Genomic DNA, 27,122 nt, shown 5'->3' with positions numbered 1-27,122 from the left:
ACCTCCTGTCCAGAGAGACACGGGACTGCAGTACTGACATCATCCCACAGTAATAGAAACAAAGCAAATGTCACAGATAAAAGTAACTCATAAAGTGGTCACTGACCTTCCCTGTTCAAATAGTCCCACTTTGCTTTTCCTATGAAAAAAATTAATTCTGTTTTTATTTTTAAAAAAGAGATGGATTGGATGTGGGGGTTTAGAGTCAAGGGAGTGTTCGTGTCCTGAAATCCAACCCAAGACTAAATATAGGTGAGGTTCAGTGTCTTTCGAAGAGCAGGCCTTGCTGGTACAATGTCAGCTTCTGCACTTCCGCCCCTGAGCAGCTTCCAGCTTTATGCTCCTGGGAAATCAGGGAGACAACATTTCAGGTAGGATAAAATTCCAGCAATCTTCTACATCTGAGGATGCCGTAACCAGCAGCACATTACAGAGCAGTTGGACACCTGGAGAAAGTCAGCAGACAGATTTTTCCCAACTACTCCACCTTAATTGGGCAGGTAAAACTATATCATTAGGGACCTTAACTGGGGAATTTTTCTAATCCATCATATCTGCTCCATTATTCAATTCTGAGCATGCAAGGTGAAGCAGGACATTCTTCACAACACTGTCAATATTAACGTCTTTCCAATTACAGAGCATTATAATGGCAATCTAATGAGGAACTATGACATACTGGCTACAACTCTTAACTTTTGATTAAGGCCTCCTTCAAGATGGTCCCCTTTAATTTATAGCCTAGGGATATTCATGCATCCGTAAGGAAATATTCTGAATTGTTTAGTCTTTGACAGATACTATGTACACCCATGGGAATCCCTGCAGCTGCTACTTGTCCATCACCGGGGGAAAAGTCCCATTGCAGGCAGTAGGCCAAAGGCCAGTTTGAAAGCAGCACAGCAGTGAATGACAGATGGCCTGGCGGGCTGGAGCCTCTCCGGTCAGCAGGACGTGTGCCGGGGCATGAGGAAAGCCCTGAGGAATGAACAGAAGCAGGGGCATCAGCGTCATGTGGACAGGAGAGGCTTCAGGAAAGGACAAGCTTGCATTAGTGCTAGGGGAAAGGTCAGGCATTAATAGCACAAAGGACCGAGGAGATCACCTACAGCGGAAGTGGGGGCAACTTTCTTCCGAAGCTTTCCCAACCCCCCACCCTCCTGGCAGAGAGCATGTGAGCAGCAGCATATTGGCTCTGGGCTGGGCTACCTCATTCTAGAACCACAAGAGTGTCTGATAACCAAGGGCGATTTCCCCTTGTCAGCCTGCGGCACCATTTAAATCCTGAAAAGAGGGTTTGAGTGATGCCAGGGTCATTTCACCTGACATGAACTGTACTCTGGGCGCGATGCTGCAAGGTGCTGACGGAGCGTGCTGGCCCTGCACATTGACTTCTGTGTGTGTCTATCTGCACATGTCTGCTCCTGCAGGGAGAAAGGTCCCTCATCTCCTCTGGAGATCACTTGCCTGCTGGATCGGAATTAAAGTGACTGATATGCAAGAAAACTGCACAAGCACTTGAGCTGGTCTCAGAAATGATGAAATGCCCATTCCCACTCCCCTTTCCCCATGGTTTCCCAAGCAAGTAACATGTGCCTTTTCCCCAGGACTCTGGTGACACGTCTCCCGCCAGAGAGACAGGCAAGGACTTTCTCCACAGCCACTGAGAGCCCACAACACTCACCTTGCATTTGACAAGCAGGAAACAGTCTCTACAGGGCTGAGGCCTTCAGTGTCTGATCATGCCGAGTCCTGAGCGGGCCTGTTTCTAAAGAGAACTCCTGCTAAGCAATTGCTGTCTCTCAGAGAACACCTCTTGCGGTAGCTAGGGAAGGTCTCCCTCCTCCACAGACAGAGACTGACAGTTCTATATGTCCCAGGCACTGCTGCAAACTCTTTAAGAAGATGCCTTCTAATTTATCGGTTAACGTTCTCACATTCTTGACACCAGGAAATGAATTTCCAGCTGATAACGATACCTTGTTTCATGCACAACTTATCTCCTCCATGAGACATGGACCTAGGTGTCATAGAATCATAGAATTCAAGATCAGAAGGGACCATTATGATCATCTAGTCTGACCTCCTGCAAGATGCAGGCTACAGAAGCCGATCCACCCATTCCTGAACTAATTCTCTCCCTTGACTCTGCTGTTGAATGCTCCAGATCGTGATTTAGAGACTTCAAGTAGCAGATAATCCACCAGCAAGCGACCCCTGCCCCATGCTTCGGAGGAAGGCGAAAAACCTCCAGGGCCACTGCCAATCTACCCTGGAGGAAAATTCCTTCCCAACCCCAAATATGGCGATCAGCTGAACCCCGAGCATGCGGGCAAGACTCTCCAGCCAGACCCTCTGGAAAGGGCTAACAATATCCCAACATTGACCCTTTGTACTAATTACCAGTGTGGCACGTTATTGACCTATTGACTAAACCCGTTATCCTATCATACCATCCCCTCCATAAACTTATCCAGCTTAATCTTAAAGTCATGGAGGTCCTTCGCCCCCACTGTTTCCCTCGGTAGGCTGTTCCAGTATTGCACTCCTCTGATGGTTAGAAACCTTCGTCTAATTTCAAGCCTAAATTTCCTAACTGACAATTTATATCCGTTTGTCCTCGTGTCCACATTAGCACTGAGCTGAAATAATTCCTCTCCTTCCCTGGTATTTATCCCTCTGATATATTTAAAGAGTGCAATCATATCTCCTCTTATCCTTCTTTTGGTTAAGGAAAACAAACCGAGCTCCTCAAGTCTCCTTTCATACAACAGGCTTTCCATTCCTCGGATCATTCTAGTGGCCCTTCTTTGTACTCGTTCCAGTTTGAATTCATCCTTCTTAAACATGGGAGACCAAAACTGCACACAATACTCCAAATGAGGTCTTACCAACGCCTTGTATAACGGGACTAGCACCTCCTTATCTCTACTAGAAATACCTCGCCTAATGCATCCCAAGACCACATTAGCTTTTTTAACGGCCACATCACATTGCTTACTCATAGTCATCCTACGATCAACCAGGAATCCTAGGTCCTTCTCCTCCTCCGTTACTTCCAACTGGTGCGTCCCCAGCTTATAACTAAAATTCTTATTAGTCATCCCTAAATGCATAACCTTACACTTCTCATTATTGAATTTCATCTTGTTACTAATACTCCAGTTTACAAGGTCATCCAAATCTCCCTGGAGGATATCCCGATCCTTTTCCGAATTGGCAATACCTCCCTGTTGCGTCTCGGTGCCTCTCAGGCGGGCACGGACAGAGCCCAACAATCAATGTGATTGGTAGCAAAGTCATTTATTTCTCTCCAGCATGCTCTTATATACAATTATGGCAGGCAATCAAGCAATTGCTAATTGGTTAATAAGATACACACAGGCACAGCTACAACTTCATAGGGTAATTGTCATCCTGTACAACTTTCTGATTTATTATCCTGTTTACTGCCTACTGGCAGATGAGAACCAGCCCAAGGCCAGCATCTCACTACACAGTTCACAGCCTAATTAGCCCGTCCTTGAAGCCTAAACACTTCAGCTTCTCACATACCCATCTGCCAAGTTCCCACACCTCCCAACTTGGTGTCATCTGCAAACTTTATCAGCCCACTCCTACTTTTGGTTCCGAGGTCAGCGATAAATAGATTAAATAAAATCGGACCCAAAACCGAACCTTGAGGAACTCCACTGGTAACCCCCCTCCAACCCGACAGATCACCCTTCAATACGACCCTCTGCAGTCTCCCCTTTAACCAGCTCCTTATCCACTTCTGGATTTTCATTTCGATCCCCATCTTTCCCAATTTAACCAGTAATTCCTCATGCGGTACCGTATCAAACGCCTTACTGAAATCAAGATATATTAGGTCCACCGCATTTCCCTTGTCTAAAAAATTTGTTACTTTCTCAAAGAAGGAGATCAGGTTGGTTTGACATGATCTACCTTTCGTAAAACCATGCTGTAATTTGTCCCAGCTGCCATCGGCCTCAAGGTCCGTAACCACTCTCTCCTTTATAATTTTTTCCATGACTTTGCATACTACAGATGTTAAACTAACAGGCCTGTAGTTACCCGGGTCACTTTTTTTCCCCTTCTTGAATATAGAAACTATATTAGCTAATCTCCAGTCGAACGGTACAATCCCCGAGTTTAGAGATTTATTAAAAATCATCGCTAATGGGGCTTGCAATTTCACTCGCCAATTCCCTTAATATTCTAGGATGAAGATTATCCGGTCCCCCCGATTTACTTCCGTTAAGCTGTTCAAGTTTGGCTTCTACCTCAGATACCGTAATGTCTACCCCCATATCTTCATTCCCATCAGTCCCTCTACCACTATTCCTTAGCCCTTCATTAGCCTCATTAAAGACCGAGGCAAAATATTCGTTTAGATATTGTGCCATGCCAAGATAATCCCTAATCTCCACTCCGTCTAAAGTTTTAAGCGGTCCCACTTCTTTCTTCTTGGTTTTCTTCCTATTTATATGGCTAAAAAACCTTTTGCTATTGGTTTTAATCCCCTTCGCTAGGTCCATCTCCACCCGGATCTTTGCCTTTCTCACTGCTTCCCTACACCCTCTGACCTCAATAAGGTAGGTTTCTTTGCTGATCCCTCCCATTTTCCACTCCTTGTAGGCTTTCTGTTTTTTCTTAATCACCCCTCTGAGACGCTTGCTCATCCAGCTCGGTCTAAAACTGCTACCTGTACCGTGTCCAGATAGGCAAAGGCCAAAGAGTCACCCACAGTCTTGGAAGCAAGGCGTGTGTCAATTTCCTCCATTTAACACTAAAAAGTAACTTGCCTTCTGCAGACTCGGCCTCTCTGCTTGGTTCCAGAGGTTACCAGCATTGCCAACGCCAAACATTCAAAAAAGCATGAGCCAGGCCCCAGAATCCATAGAACGGTTTGAGCTCTTTGTCTTTGCTGTCTGCTCCCTAGGCTGTTCTGGGGCACTCCAGTCACACTCTCGAGCTTTTCTTTGTAACCATGAGGACTAGAAAAGTCTTTTAAAATGAAAACTGGGATTCTCACCAAACCCCGTGCCTCCAGGAGCTGGGGCTCCCAGTAAAACTCCAAATGTGGCAAGAGTTAGTACCTAGAGCTCTAAGACCACTGTCCTGGGGCACAGCATGGTACTGGCATGTCCGGGAGGGTCAGTACAGCTGGGCCACATCCCTCTCTGACTGGAAATGTCAAGAGTGACCTGTCATGCTGCAAAGCCTGGCACTGACATGGGGACGGGGAGTGGGAATTCTGATTTCACCACCCGAACAGGGAAAAAGCAAGTCCTCCGAGGAGTGACTAGTGCAGTGACTAAGGACTCTGCTGGGAAGGACACTCAGTTGTTGCAGGACTTTCCCAGAGCTGATTGCTTTAGGGAGACCTGGGTATTATAGTGGAAGTTCATAGGCAGGACATCCCTTTTTCTTTCCTTGCCAATAAATGCTTCACTGTAGTCACCTATAAAGTGTTGGTATTTGCTTTTCCTGGTACTTCCTTGCCTGGTCCCGGCCAACACCAGGAAGCACACAGCAGAGTCGTTTTCCCATCATTTTACGTAGGCTGGTCCTTTCAACTGTGTAGTTTGTTTGGTTGTTTTTTCTCTTCTCTGAAATCCCTCCAGCTTGTCAATATCTTTCCAATACTGAAGTGCCCAGAACTGAAATGCACTAGCTCCAAGCCCTGCTCTGACCTCCCTGCTCTGTGATGTCACCTCTGCATATGGAGCTCTGAACTACACTGCTCTTCCTCCCCTCTCCATATTCCATTGAAAACGCATGTCTGATTTGCTGGCCACTGTCGCTTCCAGCATTACTGCTTTCTAGGTCACTTTGGAATCTTTGAATCTCTGCAGATGGAAGAGTCTCTTTTAGAAGCCATACTTTGCAAATTGCTGCCACATTAGACATTTCATCTAATGCAGCCTTTGTCAATTTCTCTTTAAAATGTGAGTGTCAGTTACTTGAAAGCAATGTGGTCAGTGGGAGAGATGGCTTTATGAAGAGAATCACCTTTGTACAGACAGTGCGGAAGAAACTGAATGAGGTAGGAGAAATTTTACTAATAAGCAACATGAAGGGAACAGCTTTAATGCACTCTGCTCACGTATCAATCATCTTCTCTCTCCACCTGATAGTGCACCTGGATATTCACTTGTCTCCTGGAGCTTAATCACTTAAGGCAGCCCGATGCCGGTGAGTCAGCCCTAATTAGAAATATGCATTAGCCCTGTAACTAGCCGCCACCAGACGTTCTTTATTTTCCTAAAACGAAAAGAACCCCCAAACCCCGATACCAGGGATACTTGGTAGCTAATGATTTGCTGACAGCGGAGCAGGCTCAGTAACCAGCCTCCCGGTGCTGTTGCAATATTGGTCCATTCTTCACTCTAAACGTAGACATTTGGGCAGTATAAATACCCTCAATGATGTGGTCTGAGTGAGTGGCCAAGGAAGCTGTGAGCAGTAGCCGTTGCTGTTTAATTTTCTAACTGCAATTACACTATGGACCACATCAAGATAGAAGAATTAATTAGCACTAGACACTGAAGGGATCTTGAACTAGCCTTTCCCATAAATACAGATTTCTCCAGTGCTATTAAACAGGGAAGTCGTTTAAAGGTGCATTTCTAGAAGTCGTAAGCAGGCTTGCACTATTTTCATCAGCAGTTAGCTATGTATTGGTCACAGCTTTAACTCACCCAAAGCTTGCTCAGCTAACCAGTTATTAGGAGTTCTGGGCCTGATCCTCAAAGGTATCTAAGCTCCTTCCTTCCTCTGACATAATAAAAATTTAAATTTTTACAAAATTAGTACAGAGAAATATCACAAAAAATGTTACTTTTTCTAAAATCTGAGCGGTCTGTATAGTTGTATCATGTAAAACTCACATCTAAATCAGAGAGAGAGACTCAAACCAAAACTCTGAATCCAAGCAACCCCTTAATTTCAGATCCATATTCACATACTGTAGCTCACATCTACGTGTATGTCTGTGTTCCTGTGGTCTGGATAGGAGGAACCACTGCAAAGGTCAGATGTTGTGTTTTATCAAAAAGAACTCCATATGTCCTCCCCGGTTCCCTTTCCCACACTTGCCCTGCCAAGAACATAGGCCGCCAGCTACTGATTGTTTGGAATCTGAGATTCTCTTAGGCTCTTGGATTAACCTGGGGATGCTTCAGAGAGGAGCTGAATGGAAGGCAAAGTTTGTCTGGGCAGAGCTGACAGATAAAGCTCCACCAGGGACCAAGAGTCAAAGCAAAATTGGTACGGGACACAATTTTTTGGCGGGTTAACTTTTTTTAGTTAAAAACTTACCAAAGAGAGATTAAAGATAAGAAAAACAACTTGCAGCTGAACTGACAAACAATTCAGAACACGATTAAGAGCCATGCTGGAGCTGAGGGGCCTTGTAACATTGCTGAGGCATTGCATTCACCAAGGAGCGGCATCTTCCTAGAGCTTTCAACACCACCACGTCCAGCCGCACAGGGTTCTCGGGGCCTTGCTGTGCAGCATGCTGGCACTGGGGTCTCTGTGCTGTGCAAACGCCCTGCTTACCAACTGGGGACGCTGTACAAGTGCGAGCCCCTTTCCAGGCCAGTGCAGTGCATCTGCTCGGCGGCTTGTGCAGCTACAGCAGGCAAAAAATCTCTGCAGAGACAGAGCTTGGATGAATGTCGTATTGTGGCTCTGTCTGCCAGGCCAACTCACCACTCTGCTTTCTTGGGCCCAGAGAACTCACCGAGTTTTTCTGTATCACTCTATTAAGAGCCCTCATAGATTAGATGTCAGCACAAAGAAGAGAAGGATATGGACTGGTGATTAGCAGCTAATTGACCATTAAGTGGGTATCTGCAGCTATATCATCACGTGGTCCAGTCTGTTGTCATCCATGTTCAGAGTTGGCAATGCAAAGAGGTGTCTTTAAGCCTTCTCCCACCAGCAAATAAAACTCCACGGGTGGGTCTTATTTGTGCAAGTGCCTCTCTCTATGCCTAGCCACTGTGCTAGGTGGCATGATCAAACGGCTTCCCCCCACTAGGAATTTTTGCATGGTTGTAGCTGCAGTAGTGCAAGTGATTGCTGTTTCAAACTAGGGTAAGCGGACCAGTGCAAGTCCTGATTTACACCAGTGCAGTGTGTATACATGGGGGGCTTGTATCAGTGTGGCCATATTGGTGTTGCTACCCCCACGCACCAGTTCCTAATGCAGGTAAGACCAAAAATGTAGTGCGAGGTACCACTTTGTTATGTCTGTGCGCATAGTGGAGGAGGCGAGGCAAAGATCACCTACTTCCCTAGCAACCTTTACACTGCTATTGTGTTTCAGTCGGACTGATGGCTTTGTTCTTTCCATCATGTTGGGCTTGGCTGGGGGGCGTTAAGAGACAGAAAATGGTACGAGTTGTTGATGCACTGCCTGAAATAAATCAGTTGATTACAATATTTGTCTGACGGGTTCATATGCCAAGTTCCTGTGGATAATTTCCAGCACTCAAACTCCATCAGTGACTGCTCTTTTTAGGGAATTGGAAGAGAGCATGAGTCAGTTCTTCCCTCTTTGTTCCCACTTAGATGGGGGAAGGGTAATCCTTTGAAAGGCTAAACCCAAGCTGCTAGGAGAATGCTCAGAGTTCCACATACAAGAGTGGAAGTGCTTGGCCAGAGCAATGTATTGAGACACTATAATGCAGTGAGAAAATTCATAACAACAGGGGAAAATAAATTGCCGTAGCTGTAGCTGCTGCATTTGTTTTGGATAAAGCATTCAGTGCTACATCAGTCTGTAGCTAGTAATGACAGAAAGCTGTGGCCAGGCAGGAGTCTATTTTTCTGTCTGGGTTTTCCACAGGGCACACAGGACAGTGGGTCAGCTGCAGAGAGTACAGTACAAGCTGTGTCATCACTGGTTTATAGCATAGCATATGATACTGTCTCAGTGACCTAATTTACTCCAAATTGCTCCGTGGCATGGCCTGGTACCGGAGCTCTGAGGAGCAGAGGGACACTTGTCACCTTTTAAAATACTGTAGTTTCCATCAAACTTTAAAAAAAATCACAGGCTGAATAAATCCAAAATTACCATGTCCTTGGCTAGCCGTTCATCTCTGCCAGTCTATTCAGCAGCTTTATGGAGGAATTTGTATGAGAGTCATGCATGACCAGAAACAGCACAAGGCCATCGTGTTCACATCAGGGCTGAAATACAGAAGTGTGGTCAAACGCTTCCAGCTGCAAAAGTCAGATGTATCCATTACCCTTTAGCAGGCCCTAGGTGTGGGACAAACGCACACACAGGGACAGTCACGTCTGCATGAGGGAGGGAAGAGGCAGCTGATATTAGCTTTAGACACCACATCAAAAGTGTTTGCTAACAAGCATCCAGCAGAAGGCGTTTATTTCCCCGACTTTTGGAGGTCTATTCCTTACTGCAGGCTGACAACCCAGGAGCACAGACTGGCTGTACAGCTTCACGCAGACACTGCAGTCTACGTCCTTACACTGGTTTCCAGGACCCTTCGCACTGAAGTGAAGGGCTACGGCAGTGGCAGGATATAGCAATATGACCTCGAGCCCTCCTGAAAAGTAAGTTGTATGGAATGGAGGCAGAGAGCTCAGCAAACACGTTCAGCACCTTGCTATTGGGACCCTAACGTACAAGTCTAGCTCCAGCCATAAATGGGAAACACCCATACAATGAAAAGTTCCTGCTTCTGTAGAGTAGGTACAAAGTGTTGTGTCATATAGGAGAGATGAGGCCAAATAGGCCCAGCTGCTTCTATCAGCCATGGAGACTGTATCCCCGAGGAGCACTGACAGTGAGCTCTCGGACGATGACACGAGGGCACTGTGGGAGGAGTCAAGGGCCCGTGTACACATGCATTGTATTAGACAACTCAGCTGTCCTGAAGGCTTGAATGGATCTCTTGGTCTCATTCCAGTATATTCAGTTTGAGAAAGGTCAGACTCGTCTTGCAGCGGGAGATGGGCACCTTTCTACACCTCTCGAGCTCTCCTACGTTTCCTTTGGACTCTTTGCTGAAGGGCGGTGGGGACTGCTGGATATTCGATGGAGTTAATGGCTGCTTCAGCTCATCTATCTTGGAGAAGAAAGCAAGGTGCTGAAACATGAACTGCAGCAGGAATTTCTAACTCGTTAAACATTTTATAGGCTAATGGCAAAACTTCCAACCCAGCAGGCAGTCGGCGGGACAGTCACTGCAGCAAGTAACTGAGAAGTCAGACAAAGCTGTCGCAATTTCCATGAACTACAACCTGGGTGACCTCGTTACTCTTCTCTGACCTTCTTCAGGTGGTCACGCTGGAGGACGGTGCAAATAATCTCTCTTTAAGCCTGTTTCTGCTAAAGAGCCCATAACGACACCTCCTTCTGGAACAAATGTGATTCCAATTTAAAGCTAACATGACAACCGGCACACACCGTAATAACCCTGTGAGGAGACATGGCTCTCAAGACATCTACAGACTCCAGATTAAATGAAATTTTGACAGAGAAAAATATGTATTGGCAACATTTCTTGATCCACAATTCAAAGAGAAAATTGAAACCATATTTCCGTAAGATTCAGATGCTGGAAAGAAGTTCTTAATAAACAAAAAGAGACAGGTCATGTAATTCACTCCCTTTCCCCCTCTTTCATTTGTTGGCCAGTAACTATTAAGAGTCAGGGAGAGAAGGTTTTTGACTGAAAATTTGAACTTTATCCTGACAAACAAAACAATTTGGAAGGAAGTTTCCCAGCTGCCGTTAAAACTGAAAATCGGAATATTTATGACTTAGAGATGTGAGAAACAGTACAAAATAATGAAATGGTTGCAAAAGAGCGCTGCTGCCGTCCAGGGTTTCACATCCGTCTCCACTTTGCTTTCACTGATTGCATCTTTAGCAAATGCTGCACGGCACGGTGAGTCATAAGTGTGCAATGCCAAGAGTGCAAAGCAGGCGTTATTAGTAATGCATGTGGACCTATATTTTACCTTCCTGAGCAAACAGGAACCTGTCACCCCTGTGCAGAGGGCCAGGGCAAGAGCTAGGAACGCCTAGAGTCCTACTTAAATCCTAAGATGCAACTTTTTAGGCTTGCTAGAAGAGCTAAGGGGGCTTAAGTGGAACGCCCCTGGTGTGCATCCCCAGGCTGGCTCTCTGCACGGGGTGAATTTCACCCAGGAGCCGATGCTTTATCCACCAAAATGTGTTTTCATTTCCCCTTGAATCCTCTGCACTGTCATGCCTAAGATGTAGGTTTTTCATAGTATCCCAGCTCTGAGCCACTGGACGCCCCTGGCGCACCCTGAAAGACCAATAGATTTGTGTACACAGATGTCAGGCAAAGGCACTAGGGATACACGATTTCTGACACCGGGGCACTGTAGTATTAAACAATTCATCATTTATGTAAAGCACAGTGCTCGGATACCTGTAGAGGTGTGTCATGGGGTTCATTCACCTCTAGGGCACCTGCTCCTGGCTGCCCTAGGGATTAGCTCCATCCCGATCTGACCTCCCCTCCCCTTGCCACAGCCCCCTGGCTCTCTGGGACTCAGCACGCTTCCTCTTTGCGGCTCGGCCCTCCGGCCAGGTTAGTATCCATGTTTCCCCTTTGGGGCAGCAAAGTCCCCCCAGACCAACTGTCCGTCTGTCTTTCCAGGCCCTCCTCTAATGGAAGACGACGCCCCCTTCCCAGTGGCAGGTAGGGGAACCTGGGCTCGCCTCCTACCAGGGTTCCAGCACAGGGAGCTTCCAGCCAGCACCATCTGTTTACTCCCAGACCAAGCTGGTAGTTCCCTCTACTCCTTCCTGTGCCTCTCAGGGTTCCAACTCCAGCTCCCAACTGCCAGGCCGTGACTGCAGCCCCTTCTGCTCTCAGCTTCCCAGCTTTGTAGCAGCCCAGCCTGCACCTGCTCACTTGAGTCCATTAGCACTTGTCTCTCCAGCCTAATTCTCCCCCAGCTGCAGCCCACTTGGTGAATTAGCTCCTTCCAAACTACCTGAGGCCCTTTGAGTGAGGTGTGGGGTGAACTGCCCATCTCCTGGCACTATGGCAAAATCTGCATAAAGCACCACACGCTCTATGCTGACTCGGCGTTATTCTTCAGCATAGCTGGTGTCTGCTTGTGGAAGCCTGGGACAGGCTGGCCCCAGCGTGCAGGGCGTGGCGGCACAGCCCACCATGCAGTTCCTGGTGCCTTTTCTGTTTACCATGATGCATATATTGCTGGTGTCAACGCAAATGAGTCACTGATGTAACAACTTGCATCCGACGAAGTGGGTATTCACCCACGAAAGCTCATGCTCCAAAACTTCTGTTAGTCTATAAGGGCCACAGGACTCGTGGCTGCTTTTACAGATCCAGACTAACACGGCTACCCCTCTGATAATTGATGTAACAAGATTCTCCTCTGGCAAGAAGAGGCGGAACACCTAACACAAGAGTCACTGAATCCTCCCAGGAACGAGGCAGCACCTGTCCTGGAGGAACGGCATGTGTGAGAGGGCGCTGGCACTAACCCAGGAGTTTGGTGGGATTCTGGGCCAAAGAGATGACAGTGGTGTGGAATGAAACCTGCTCTGTGTGACAGCCCTGTGTTAGGAATGAATCCCTTTAAGAAAAAGCCTCCAATGTGTCCTCTAAAATAGAACCATCCTTGCCACAAAAGTGAAGAGAGAGGAGAAAAGAAAAACCTGATGTCTAAAGTCCAAGGGAAGCATTTTTGTTACTTAAATACACCAGAGAAACTAATGCAAAAAAATCTTGCGAAAGGGTCACCTCAACTATGCTACCAAGGGAGAAGGCTACAGGTGCCTTGGGACTAAGCCAACTTTTGAACATAAACCTCCTTGTTAAAAAAAGCTGTAAGTTTCTGTTTGTGAGTCCACCTCTCTGTGCAACTGCTACTTCCTCCCACCCCCCCCCACATCTGTGTGCGCGCACACACACACACACACACACAGCCTACCATTTACCAACACTGCCCCAAATTCTGCCCTTTCTCTCCAGAACTAATGCTTTGGAAACCAAAACAGTGACGCCCGCAGCTATTCCCCTGGGTAACACCTGCACATGTTTCAGATGCCAATCATGTGACTGTTTTTAGATTGGGTAAAATAAGAGATTTGTAGAGCTGGTCAAAATCTTTCATTCAAGACTATTTTTCAATGAAAAACCATCAATCTTTTTTCCAAATGAAAAATTTCCTCTAAAAATTTCCTGTAATTAAAAATTATCAGGATTTTTTATTCTTGGTCTTGCGTTTTTTTTCTTTTCCTCTTTTTCTCATTCTCACCCCCTCCCCTTTTCGTTAGTTAAAAAACTGAAGAAGAAAAGGAGGCAAAAAGAATTAGAAAAAAGAAAAAAAAACAAGTGGAAGCCAAAGAAAATGCTGTGGAAAATGTCAGAAAAAAAGTGGAAACCAAAGAGGAAATATTTGATAGAGAACGTAGCAAACGAATTTCAATCTCTGGCAGGGATTGTTGGTTGGTTCTAGATCCACAAGTAGCAAAGTGGAGTCTGTTATGGGAGTCGCTGCTTTATTCAATATTCACTGCTTGATGCACAAAAAAACCTAATTTTGGTGTAATGTTTACATTAAGCAACTGTTTAGAGCAGAAGCCCAACCAGCTTGGTTGTGCATTCAGGAAATGTGAGAACCACTCTTTAAATACAAGTCCTGGGGAGCTGGCTGCTGGTGCTGTATAGTGACATGAATTAACATGTGACAGTGACAGAAAATGGAAAAGAATGGCCCTGCAAATGCAGTTACAAGAAAAAGGCAAATTGATTTAGTGGACATATGAGTATTTTTGAGAGCGAAAGCTGGAGAGCTGCATGACATCTTCCCAGATACCCTGCGATTGCTTCTCTTAAGGAGATGTCATTCAGATTTTCCTGAACTAGCCTTTAAATTACCGTTCTATAAATAGACAGGGCACTAACAGTATTTACAATACGAGCATCAGGTGAAAACCTACAGCTTCTGCAGCATGTGTTCCTCTCACCTTGCAACCGCCCCGCTGGAGGTTAACTCTTATTTCCATGTTAATGCCCTCTCAATTCCAATGACTGCCATTTGTCAAATTAACATTCATTTCAACAACCCAAAAGTGAGAGCTTTTAAACATTAATTCACAACGATGAGCTCTTCTCAGCACATTATTATGCTACTGTGATGAAACAAACTGCCTATGGAAAGATATAGATCCTGCTAGAAATGTTGGCACTGCAGAGGAGAAAGGAAACGTATTACTGAGGCAGAGCTAATGTGGGCTCACTTGGGAGGTGGGGAATGGACGGGGGGAGTTGCAGAGGAGAGCCGTGGCACGTGTCTTCCTTGGTTAACATTCAGATAAGAAGACAAAACCAAACACATTGGTTCAGGTCAGATGTTGTAAACCTCAGGGAACCGTTCCCCGGAGGGGACTCTCCACCTACATGAAGTTGCTCATGTGAGCAGGTGTTTGCAGGATCGGGGCCAAGCTATAACATGTTATCTCTGTGCATTGCTTATGGGAGCACTGGTGTCCTGTTTCTCATCTAGTCCTCAGACAGCGCTCGTGGTCTATTAACACCTACTGGATTTTGCACCCTTAGCGCGTACCAGAGGAAAAAACAAAATAAGGTTTGCTCCCAAACATGTGCCCCAGGGAAGGGAAGGGTCTCAGAACGGAACATTGGTCACATTTAATGAACATTGCCTTCTTCATCATCAGGCCCCTGAAATCAACACAATGCCTGCCGCCTCCTACCACCGGGAACAGCCTGCCTTTGGGACTCGGTCCATCCTAAAGAGCACTCTCAGGAAAACGTTTAACAAACACTGCCTAAAGAAAGGCAGCCACTCCTTGTGCGCTAATCAGGTTGTTTTAAATGCAAGAGATTAACATCGAAAACCTGAACTCTGTACTATTTTGGTGTGCGTTAGTCCAGTTTTCAGTCTGTCGGATCAATGTGCTGTCTCCGAGCCATAAGACAGATGAGGGGAAGGGCATGCTGATGACAATGGCTGGAGTCATGGTGCCTTGGGAGGGCAGACAAAAGCAGGAAGGGGACCTAGCAGTGAGCCCGACCCCAGAGACCCTACTTGCATGGGAAGCAGAGTTTTGCCCCAAGCGCACACACACATCTGTCCTTTAAAGGGAGCAAATCCCTAATGCCTACAGCTTCTTAATGTCCACTCCTGTTTCAATGTTCTCTGGGAGCTGTTTACCTCCTGGGACAGAGGCACCGCCAGCGTGACTTGTGAGCATGCTGGGGCATATCTCGTTGGCTAGAATCGTTCCATGCTGGCACCCCCAGCGGGAGAGCAATCTGAGTCTCCTGCCCAGGTGGCACACATGCTAGGCTGCAGTTCATACGTTTTAACCATTTCTCCATTAAGAGGGCTGTGAACTAGACAAGCTGAAGAGAATATTGTCCTGCTAATGGCTAGGCAGGCACGAAGTTCTCTGACCACTCCAGAAGATGGTGGCCAATTAATTGATCATTTTAAAAAAGTGCAACATAGTGTCCTACAGATGTGCTTACACCAAAATCTGCTCTTCTTAACTCTGTTGGGCTTACATTGAAAGCCCACTGCATTCTGTGAGTTTCCTCATGTCCTCTGCCCAGCCAGGCTGAGAGGGGTGCTCAGGATCTGACTTGTAACGACAGGCTTTTCCGTTTCCTTTCCTTGGAGGTCTCGTCACCCTGCTTCAGAACTCCGACGGTCTCCCTGATGTCCCTTTTGCCCCAGCCTGGCCTCCTGGTCACCATTCTTTCTGCTCTGGGCTAAAGGAGCCTTTGCTCTGCATGGGAAAGCTCACTAGTGCACCATTAGCTATTTCCTCCTTCTCAGCCTCAAGAGTCCAGTGTGCTGCACTGCTGGACCAGACGTGTGTCACGCATCAGCGGCTCTCCCACGGCGTCTCACTCCATGTCTCGCTTCCTGTTTTGAAGAGTTGGGGGGGTTACAGTTTAATTTAGTTAAGAGATTAGCTACATTGATGTGGCTCAAGTGTCTCTTTCAGCCCAATAAGCAATGTGATGGGAAGGCTGTCGCCTAGCGATTCTGTCCTGGGCTGGGTTCAGATGGCAGCCCCATGTGAGGTCTAGCTCCTGGCTGAGTGGCACTGTGGGAAATGCATATTATTGCCGACTGATATGATATGAACAGGATTTCCCTTCAGATTGAAAAACAAAGATAATAAATTAGGAGCAGAGAATTTATAGGACTATTAAGGTTGTTTTTTCCTCTCCCGGATTTAACTCCATGCTCCGTGATTGGTGCAACGTCAGCCGGTTGCTGGCATGTGCATTGCTACAATGTCTGTTTTTAACTAAGCATGTGCTCAGCGTTAATGTATTTGCATGGGCTGTTGTGGTTCAGAAAGGAAATTGAACTGCAGACTCTTTAGAAGAAAAGAAATGCACCCAAGAGTCATTGATTAAAGGGCGTGGGTGAGAACCAGTTGTTTGATGACATTTTAGGGGCCTGTTCAGAACAGACAGACTGAGCATGCATCACAGTGTGACTGGGTAGCAAATTAGGCAAAGCAAATTATTTGGGCTTTACTAGGGGCTTGGAAGGGTCTGAGATTCCAGCTTGGGCATTAACCACCAATGTCAGAAAATGGGGAAACAGGCTGCTAAATTATCTCCTTTCATCTTTACCATTCAGGCTGAGTGAGACCCTGGAGACCAGCTTTAGGCCCAGTGGTCAAAGACAGCCTGCTGCCTGAAACCATGAGCTGAGCTCTAACGCAGGGAAGGGCCGGGGCTAGGAGGTGCTGGGCCTTTTCTGACTGCCTGCTGCCTTCAACAGCCTGTCGAGCTCTCCTGCTTACACTGGGCAGAACAGGCAGCAGAACCTCTGGGGCAGTAAAAGCTGGTGAGTGATTTGGGGCTCTGAAGGGCAGCCCTTCTCTGCTTGCCTAGGACCGTAACCCTAGAGGAGACGTGCTTCGCCCCAGCCTGTGTACATTTAGCTGTCACTCAAGTCCCAGGAAAGCCTTTCCCAGTGATGGTGTGGGCCTCTTCTTCGCCATGCTTGCCACCCCGCACTGGGGCTGACACTGCAGCCAGTCCTACATCTGGTCTCCTTGTTTCTAGAAGGGGGCTCTCCCCAGATAAGCAGAGACAGACACCTACAACTCAACTGCATCAAGAATAATACATGGCTCCTAACTGAATACAAGGTTGTAATTCAATCAAGATGTTCTGCTGACACTATAAACTGTGAGAGCGGTTCAAAGCGGCATGTATAAATGCCAGCAAAACCCTGAGACTGAATTACAGCTGCACTGTTGCGCCAGACACCATCAGGACTCAAAGGGACTGGGGGAGGGGAACAAAGTCCTCTTTGTTAAACTAATTATTTTAATACGTATACGGAAAGGAAGAGGAGGGAAGCCCCCTCTCCTTCCACTTGTTAAATATTTCAGTCGTGTTCTATTTAGAACATTTAAAAACCCACTGTTGTTCTAAGCTGTTATGTGGCGCAGTTAAATCTGCCTATAAAATGGGAAAGGTTTGAAGTGTGTATGATATATTTCAGAGGGACGGGTAATGGAATACAGAGCCTCTCACCTCTAGAGCACTGGTTTGAATCCAAAAGTCATTACCATCTGGAGGCCGCTTGGTTGCCAATATGAAATGAGTTTGGTCAGTCTCAGTCCAGATCCTAGGGTCCAGACAACAAAAACTCACCCACCTTGGCACTAACTGGCCTCTCTATTTGCAGTCTCAGCAGAAAGTTCAACGTCAGACTGGGAATTGAGCTAGAACATTGGCGGGAGCCCTCACGGTCAGGACAGGCGGTACCATGGCCGGGCATGACATGTGGGACACTTGCGTTGCCACTGCCCAGGCCGTACTCACTCTTCACACTCACAAGCTGTCAGACGGCAACGTGTCTGACATGGGAGAAAACAGGCTCTGAGAGCCCAGGTGAAAGCAGGTTGCAGGATCTGGAAAAAGAAAAGTGGAACTAGCCCAGGAATATTAGAAATAACTCAGCAAGCCGCAGCCTAGGCCTGATCAGGGAATGGGCTGTTATCTGGCCCATCCCCCTTCAGTTCATCAGAAAAATGTGCAGAAAGATTCCCGTTTTCCATATGAGCTTATACCCAATCCATTAACCTGGGGGAACTTCCTCAGGAGAAGGAGCTGTTCTAAAAACTTGTGCATGGCCTTGTTGCTAGGGAAACCACTTCCTTTGTCTGCACGGCTCGTGCATAAGAGGTGCTGTGTTACTTGGACTCTGCAATCACAAAGAGGAGACCAGTGGCCAAATAAAAAAACACCACGTTGCAAAAATGTTTAGGGAGTAAAATACTAAAAGTACCCAGGTAATTTAGGGCAGTAAGGAAAAAGAGGAAGTGGCTGAGTCACGACTCCAGGCATCAAATCAAACTGGCGCAAGTATCCTTCAAATAGAAATTAGATATTTCTGGAGAATATGCAGCAGTCTATGAAAGGATTTGGGAAATGTCCTTCCCATGGCATGTGTTATTTGGCCTTCCAGCCTCTGATATAGTGGCAGCACCAACACTGGGTATGTTAGTTGCTCAACTCACTATGTTCAATCAGTGAATTTCCCCAAAATACTTGCATAATGGAAATGTATTTGGGAGTAGCCCATGGAAGGAGTTTTGGCCACTTGAACCTATCCAGGGAAACTGGATAATTTTAACAGTTATAATGTGCCAATAATTCTTGACATCAGTCACTGAAGTAGGCTACAGAGTAGCAGCCGTGTTAGTCTGTATCCACAAGAAGAACAGGAGGACTTGTGGCGCCTTAGAGACTAACACATTTATTTGAGCGTAAGCTTTCATGGGCTACAGCCCACTTCATTGGATGCATAGACTGGAACATAGAGTGAGGAGATCTAGATACACATACAGAGAGCATGGAAAGGTGGGAGTTTACTTAATTGGCCTCTCAGAGTTGGTAAGACAACTCCCACCTTTTCATGCTCTGTGTGTGTGTATATACATCTCCTCACTCTATGTTCCATTCTATGCAGCCGAAGAAGTGGGCAATAGCCCACGAAAGCTTATGCTCAAATACATTTGTTCATCTCTAAGGTGCCACAAGTACTCCTGTTCTTTTTGAAGTAGGCTACATCTGCTAACCGGAAATCCACATATCATCAAATGAGATCTGCTAAATCCCCTGTAGGAAATTGCTCAGTAAAAGCCAACCAGGGCAAGAACTACCATATGTAGTACTGCTACTGTCCTGCTTCATTGATAGAAACTGATAGTCTGATTGACATAGATGCTCCATTTGACTGTCTCCTTAGGCTGAGATACAAAAAGCCATGTCCTTGGTACAGCATTGGGCAAAAGAAACCCCAGCTACCCACCAGAAAAAACGACTACCTGAAAAATGAGATCTGGTAGCTCCTCACTTGAGCTATATTTACAAATCACCCGCTAAGTCCATTAGAGATGAGTGTTTGCCGGAAAGAGGTATTTGGGAGCAAAACTAGTTGCACACCAAATACCATTGCAATGCATTATGTTTTCCACTAGACAATCAAGAGTAATAGCTACGTCTGTTTCTTGCTCTCACCCACCGCAAACCGATTCTTTTAGTGATAAATAATAACGTTAATCTGTGACTCCCCTTGGCAAGATGCTTGGCTATAACTATACATTAGCGCTAATCCCAAATTGCCCAACGTATAGCAGTTTGACTATATTCAAAATCATAACTTCCAGTTAAGACACTTTAATTTATTGAGAGAGGTGAAGGCCCAAGTAGCTTGCTGAGTATTTACAGGAGCTCATGTCTGGAATAACTGGACACCATTGTAAGACCTTTAAGGTGTTCTTCCTCAGTGCTATAATGTTAATAAGGATGCACCTCATAGCTGGAGTGGACTAGGATGTGAATCAGTAGCATTATGGCCCTCTGAATACATGTTCAGAAACTAGGATGTCAATTTAGCACTCTCTATTGAGATTAATGGGAAAATTTCCACTTCCGTTGTTGCTCTGTTGTTTCAGTCTATCCGGCTGCTGAGAAAGTCAGATAGCCGCACATCGACTTTCCAGCAGAGGGGCTGGAAATGTTTCAGAGGGTGGTGGTTTGGTTTTTTCTAAATGGAAGCTCAAATTCTGTAGACCTCTTCAAAAACTCAGGGAGGAACTCAAATCTGCAGCAAGCACTGATTTTCCATCTGGGTGCATTGCCATAAGCTCTGCCCATTAATTAGAATAATGCTAATTGTTATGATGATGATGATTATATACACTACTTCATATTTACTGATCTCTGAAATATTTAAAAGAAGGGCCTACCAAAAACAATGTGTGTTATTTAAAGTTACTAACATTACACAGGACACTTATAAAATGTCCAATTTTTTATAAAAATAGAATATTTACATAAATGCAACTAAAATTGAACCTATGCTTATTGCTCTACATAAAAAAAAATTCAATGAACTATCTAACTGAATGAAAAATTATATCCAATTATATATTCTTAAAAACAATTTATCCACCAATATTTCCTTTAAATGTGAATGTTACTTTTTCACTTAAACAATAAAAGTCTGGATGCATTTCAAAGAGGTGCCTTTTCTGTTTCATTTCCTGGAGTCCTCGGCTCAAAAGGATATGAATAGAACACTATAAATAAAATAGTTACTTAAGGATTTACAGCTGAGGATTTCTATGGAAACAAAATGAGGAGGAGATTTTGTATCAGTGTGGGGGTGGCAAATGGAAACGAAGAATACACACTGAAAACAGAAAAGAAAGTTTAGCCGCTGCATGACAAATGGTACCAGTGCAACACCCAGAGAGATGGAGGTTGTTCCTTTATCGCCTCAAAGCCTGTTTTGGTCATGGGCTTAGTGTGTTGTATTAGAATAACCACACCCTTTTACACAACAGGAGGTGAAGGGAAAGGGAGAGGCACAGGAGTTCCTAGGAAGGACTTTGTTGTAATAAGCTGTTTTTGAACATATCACTACAACTAGCTACACAAGTGTTGTCTGGACTAGATCAGACACAGTCTATCGAGTCCGGCGGCCAGTGCCGAATGTTTCATCGGGAGATGCAAGAAGTCCTTTTTACACTAGCCTTGCAATTACATAGACAGAAAAAAACTGCATATGGAAACAGACAAAAGACAAACCATGGAGTCTTACTCCTGAAGTCTGTCCAGGCAATGGTCTTGTTCCTGGGCGCGGAGTGAGTTAAGCACACTGCAGATAGCTTAGCTCCCTGTTGGCAATAATGTAGGGGCATTGTTGGGAACAGCCAACCACATGATGGATCATGGAAGGCTTAGGGTTCCAGAACTAGCCTGCCATCCTTTTACTAATTCAGGCAGAACAGAACTTACTATTCTGGCCAGGGAGAGTTGTGCTTTTTCCAGGTATGTCGATCCCTGCTAGGCTCCTCTGCACTCTGCCATTTCTCCTCTAACAATTGGGCATTCTTCCTTTGAGCTCTTCTTGCCCATGTTACTCTGACAGACCTAAGCGTGTCAGTACAGTGGGGAGGCATGACCAGGAGGCATCAGTATGCCAGAAACAAAGGCTCTGTCATCAGCTTTTCATAAATGGGAAATGGATTTCCAAGTGAGCCGGACCAAATGACTTGCATAACATAGGAAACAATTCAACAATCAACAAATCTTTCACCACTTAATGGGATTTTAGAAATTGAATTATCTCTTTAAGCGCTGACAATCCTAGCCTATCAATCAATTAGGGAATGCCAGACTCTAGAGGCTACAAATTCACTTACAGTTAGCGTACTATTTTCTTTTTAAAAACCCCTAAATATTCCCTGCAGTGGTCAGGACTGTATGACAGATGCTGCTCTGAACACAGTGCCACCAGTCTCTCAGGCCATTTCAGTAACCAGATTAAAAACATCTGCCACTTCAGGGTAGAGCATCTTAGCTCCAGTTCTGACAGAGTATGGAAAACCTGCGCCTCTCAGTCTCTCAGAACTACAGCCGGGATGTTTGTCTGGCAGGACACAAGCAATGCAGCGCCCCTGCCCCTTCCACATTGACAATTCAGTTTTGGAGGCAGCAGCTAAGCAGTAGATACCAAGCTGTGCTATATTCTGTGGGATTCTTCTGTAGGCCACTTGCCCACCGCAGGCCAGAGTGAATTCCCATCTGGCAAGTGTTTGGTGGCCTGTGCAAAATGAAGTGAGTGGTCTCAATCAAAGAGACCAGTCCCGCCTCCCAGAAAACACTACCATCCTTGATATAAACTTGTTCCCATGTTGGCAGTCTCAGCAGAGAGGCCCAAGCTGAATGGGCCAGAAATAGAAGCCAGGTCTCCCAGCCACCCGTCTAGTGCCTTAGCCACTGGCTGCAACATGGCTTTTTATGTGAGGAAATCACGTGTGAAATGTAAAAACACAAATTCCCCACGTTGTAGCAGGCACCCCCCATGCCCTCCGAGCACTTGCTCGCTGCCCACTGCAGAACTATGATGGCATGTCTGCCTCAGTTTCCCCTTATGGGCCATCAGTAAGTTCTTTGTGGCTTGTATATAGCGAACAATGCCCACTCTCAGCGGGTCTAGTTTATTTACTCATCAGCCGAATGGGATATTCAAACGAGCCTTCACACCAGAGCCCTGGCTGGCAGACACAAGCTAATCTTAGTCAGTGTGCCCTCTCCTGAGGCCATCCTTCTCCTGCACCTAGGACCCTTTTCTGGAGTCAGGCCTCCCGCCATCGCTGCGGAAGGGTTTCTTCTCTGGACTCGGGGTTCTCATGGAAGTCAAACCACTGCAGCTGCTCCCAGCAGTACATAGTCCCCTGGACCCCTTGCCACTGCCTAGTGAAACCCTCCTGCTGGCTCTGGGCTCCCTAGGCGTTTCCTGTCCTCGCCCTTTGGGAATCTGCTCCCTCAGGTCCCCGTGTCTGGTGAGCTCTGTCCTGCTTCGCTGAGAAGTCCCTCCCCTCAGCAGCTTCCTTTCTGTCTTCTGGGGCCCCCAGCTGAGTTCTTCTGAGCATTTTCTTTGGCCCAGATGCTTTGTACCTAATTAACTGCTGCCCAGCTACTCAGGTAATAATGATGCACAGGTGTTGGTGTTGGCTCCTTCTCAATGGCAGAGCCTGTCACACGTAGGCTGAATGCCCAACCCCCCCAGCGGGCCAGCTACTCCCCAACACCCCCACTAGCACCAGATCAAACCAAAACAGAACTCTCACCCCGTCCACTCCTGTGTTTTGTTTCTGTCGCTTAAAAATATCTAAGCTGGCAGGTTTTGTTATTTCTCTTGGGCCTGTCTGGGAAGAGGAGTTTGCACCCCAGAGCACGGGACATTCTGCACTTCAACAGCGTCCTGCAAAAAAAAAAAAATGTTTGTAATGAAACGTGTTGTCCGGCCTTTAATTACCTGTGTTGTGGAATCTCTGCATCCCGATAATTTGTATTCACCTTGCTATTGTGGAGCAGGGTCGGTAGCTAAGAGCTGGACAGGACGGTGAGCTCTGGCTTTGGCAGGGGAAAGCACAACTCACTTGTTTCTAACAGCTGGAAAAATCTGAGAGGGGAATTCACCCTGATCTCATTACTTTGTCCCACTGGTTACTGGATATCGTCTTTTTGATAACTTTTGTTTAGATTTATGCACTTTTCCCCTACGCCCTAACTTTGTATTAATGCAGGAGGTGAAGCTTACGTTATTGATGGTATATACGGTCAGGTATTCACAGATGAAAGGTTAGTTTATAAATCCACCGGGAGACCTTATGAAAAACAAATTCAGGTAAACAACATATTTTTCCTGACTGTTTTTCAAAATGCAAAGCAGGGATACTGCTCTCTGAGTTTTCCTTTGATGTATTTCCATTGCACTGTGATATTACATTCTTCAAAAAAGAGAAATTGCTTTTTGTACCACATTCTTGAAAAAAAGAGAGAAATCTAATTGAATATCCTCCCATATATGCTGAGTATCATCTGTTCGCAAGTTATGAATGTTCTTGGGGAGTTACTAAAACATGTGGTTAGATATATTTGAAAGACATTTCTCTGTTAAGGGACTGATCATATCAATGCTGTATCATTTTCTTTTTGTACTTGAGACAGTCTGTATCTGGCATCACCTGCTCTCCTCATTCTCTGGAGCTTTGTATTCACTTTCCCTCTTCCACCAAGCCAGCCCACTCCATCCAGACTCCCGGCATTTTTTCACTTGCTGATCCAGGTCTGGGGCAGGGGGCAAATGCTACTCTGAGTCAACCTTCCTGCATTGCCTCTCTGGGAGGGAAAAACCTGGTGACAATGCACCCTTGTTGGAGCGAGCACTGAAGCCTTTAGCCATTGATGTCTGACCCAATGTTACCGTTAGACGTCTTCTCACGTGGGAATATGTCAGATCTGTAATCAAGAAATAGGGGGACAAGGCATCCTGCTAACTGCAGAGGCAACTCCCAGCCACCCCAGGGGAACTGACAAACCCGGACAAGGAGATGCTGGAAGCCTCCCTATATTTTAAACATTCCTGACCAAAAGGTGGAAGAATTAACTGCATTGTTTAAGATCTGATTATTGCTACTTACTAGACCTGTTCTTTCTAAGAGGAATTGATCTTTAATGTACGTTTCTAGTGAGCTAAAGGAAACCCTAGTGCAATTCTCTGATTGTTACCTGCTTCTAGAAGAGCCAACAAATGCTTTACCTGGAAGGGCAAAGCCATCCATGTAGTGCTCACCCTGCTGGACTCTTAGGGAAATTGCAACAGAAGTAATAGCTTTTGAATGAGATTCTGAGTCTTAGCGGTCACTTGAGTAATTGGTTAACCCTTACTTTTGGGAGGGTTGTTTTTGTTTTGTTTTAACTTAACCTCTGATAAGTTCTGGAAAGGAGACAGAAATCACTGTGCCCTGTGTGTGACCACTGGAACTTGATTAAGCACTGAACTTTAATTAATTGACTGACTTGAAGTAATAAGGTTGGCCAATTCACTTTGCCCAACAACGAACTGAATAGTTGATTTACATCACGCTGTCGGTGTAAGTTCTGCCATTATATAAATAGCTGCTCTCCACTACTGTACGATCAATCAGCCTAAGCATAAACCAGTGCTATCAGCCGGGAGCTGAACGTGCATAAGCACAGCTCTCTTCACCAGGCCTCTCCAAGGCCTGACAGTAGTTTCTTGAGTTCCTGAACTGAAACACTGATTACTTGGCAAGAGCTGGCCAAACAGGGAAAAGCAGGAGCACAAAGCAGCAGGGGATGCTCCTAGAGCCCCATCCAGTCCATTCCAATCAATGGGAACATTATGATTTGCAATGGTGAAACTGACTTTGGTGGGTGTTAGATAGGCCCGTTACTCTCTCCACACTCAGTCTATGCTCTCTGTGTCTCTGATCAATCAAACAGGCAGACAGTAGACCACACGCTGCCAGTATCTAAAGAGAGATTTCCAAGAGTGTCTGATTTGCCATTAGTAATACACAATTATTGGCATTTCTCTGCCGGCAACTGCGGCCACATTCCAGTTGTCAGCGTTCCATCCAGCTCAGTTACTTCCACCTTGCATCCATGCCATTAAAGGTTACAAGGTAAATCCCCTCCACCTGGAGCTTGTCATCCCTTTACTGCAGTGACCAGGGGAAACAATCACTGCAACATGTTTCTCAATGGAAACTAGGATCAAAGCACCAGGATGGAACACGCAGAGCAAATACCCCCCAGCTGCTTCTCCTGAGCACATCTTTGGCTCTTTAAATTGATTGGCACTTTCTATTTGAGGAAAAATGAGTTCTTAAAATTGAAATACTGGCTATTGTTATGGTAATATCTCGAGGCTGCAGAAGGAGAGCTTTTCAGATACAAAAAAGGTTAGTTTAAATCAAGCAGCTGATAGGTTAGTCTATATAGAGTACTCAGGCCTAATGAGTTCAGAGGTATATATGTATTGAGTCTGGCCTTCTTAATACTGTTGATTCAAGTTGTAGGTGCAGGTAATAACCAAGATAACCTGAGGCTTCTGAGATCATTACTGCGTTATCACGTTTTGTATACAATATTTTCAGCCTCATTTAGAATGTCAGCCTTTATAAAATGCTTCCTAACATTAAAGGACCTTCTATACATCCATCCATACATACACACACACACAAACTAGACAGCACACTTGTCATCCACACAGTGTGCAAAGAGAAAGTACAGTAAGTATATTTTAAACACACTATCAGGATCTGGTGCTAAGCAGAAGATTTACGAATAATGTAACAACAAATGTACCAAACCCATATTAGGCGAACAGAGTGACTGATTCCCAACATATGTTAGTGCTCTTCTCTCATCTTTACCTGAAATTAGTAATTCAGAATCTGCACCTTTATCTGGAAAATAATAGTACTTGCAGAATTATAAAAATTTAATATGCTCCTAGTAAAATGAAAAATGAGAGGTTACGATATTGTCTAACACTTTCAAATGTGTTTATTAATTCATGTTTTAAATCATAAGTTTCATTCTGCAGGAGAGTCATATACAGCAATAAGCAAGTTTTAAAATATTAATGAATAAACAATATTTCTGTATTGAAATATAACATGCTTCTTTGAACAATGTACCACCAGTAATACATCAAAAGCAGCAGAAAATTGCATTTCATATTTAATACAACTTGAACTCTGCCTTTTTATAAATTATATCTTTTCTGTTTAATTGGCGTCAGTTCAGATCTAGCAGATTGCTAATAAAATTCTGGATTTCCATATTTAATGATGCGTGCGCTTTATGCTGAATTTTACCAGAAAAAAAATGCAGCCTTGTATTCTTCTAATAGCTAGCATTAATAGGTGGTCTCGTACCATGAAAAACAGCCCCTTTTCATTTTCCTGAAGCCTAATTTGGGTTCTCGGATAAGTCATGGAGAGAGGGAAGCAGTGGATTCTCTCACTGACAGTACTGGCAAAGCACGGCAGGCCCATGTGCTGGGCTCTTACCTCCTCAGATATGCAGTTGTGTTTTCCTCTCAATGTTCAGCAACCTTCTAACTTTGCATAATGCCCCTTGACCAAAGAAAGCCGTTCCTTGTGGGAGGCTTTTCATTTCATGGACTCCCAAACACAGGGGGGTTTGACATTCCTGGTGGCCCTG

At 45.4% G+C, this 27,122-nt stretch overlaps 1 long non-coding RNA gene across 2 annotated transcripts; it reads right to left on the bottom strand.

Annotated features, from left to right (window-relative positions):
* Window positions 1-197: 197 nt before the first annotated feature.
* LOC123352373 lies at window positions 198-27,122 on the bottom strand. 2 transcript variants are annotated; one of them, XR_006574149.1, is made up of 3 exons: window positions 26,969-27,122; window positions 23,210-23,343; window positions 198-343 (listed from the first exon to the last, which is right to left on the bottom strand). It is a non-coding gene; the product is annotated as an uncharacterized LOC123352373 (long non-coding RNA). The 2 variants fall into 2 exon arrangements; XR_006574148.1 differs by lacking the exon at window positions 198-343 and adding an exon at window positions 17,847-17,974.

Source organism: Mauremys mutica, chromosome 18, assembly GCF_020497125.1.
Source record: "Mauremys mutica isolate MM-2020 ecotype Southern chromosome 18, ASM2049712v1, whole genome shotgun sequence".
NCBI lineage: Eukaryota > Metazoa > Chordata > Testudines > Geoemydidae > Mauremys > Mauremys mutica.
Note: the sequence above shows the minus strand (reverse complement) of the source record. Positions and strands in the feature narration are given on the sequence as shown.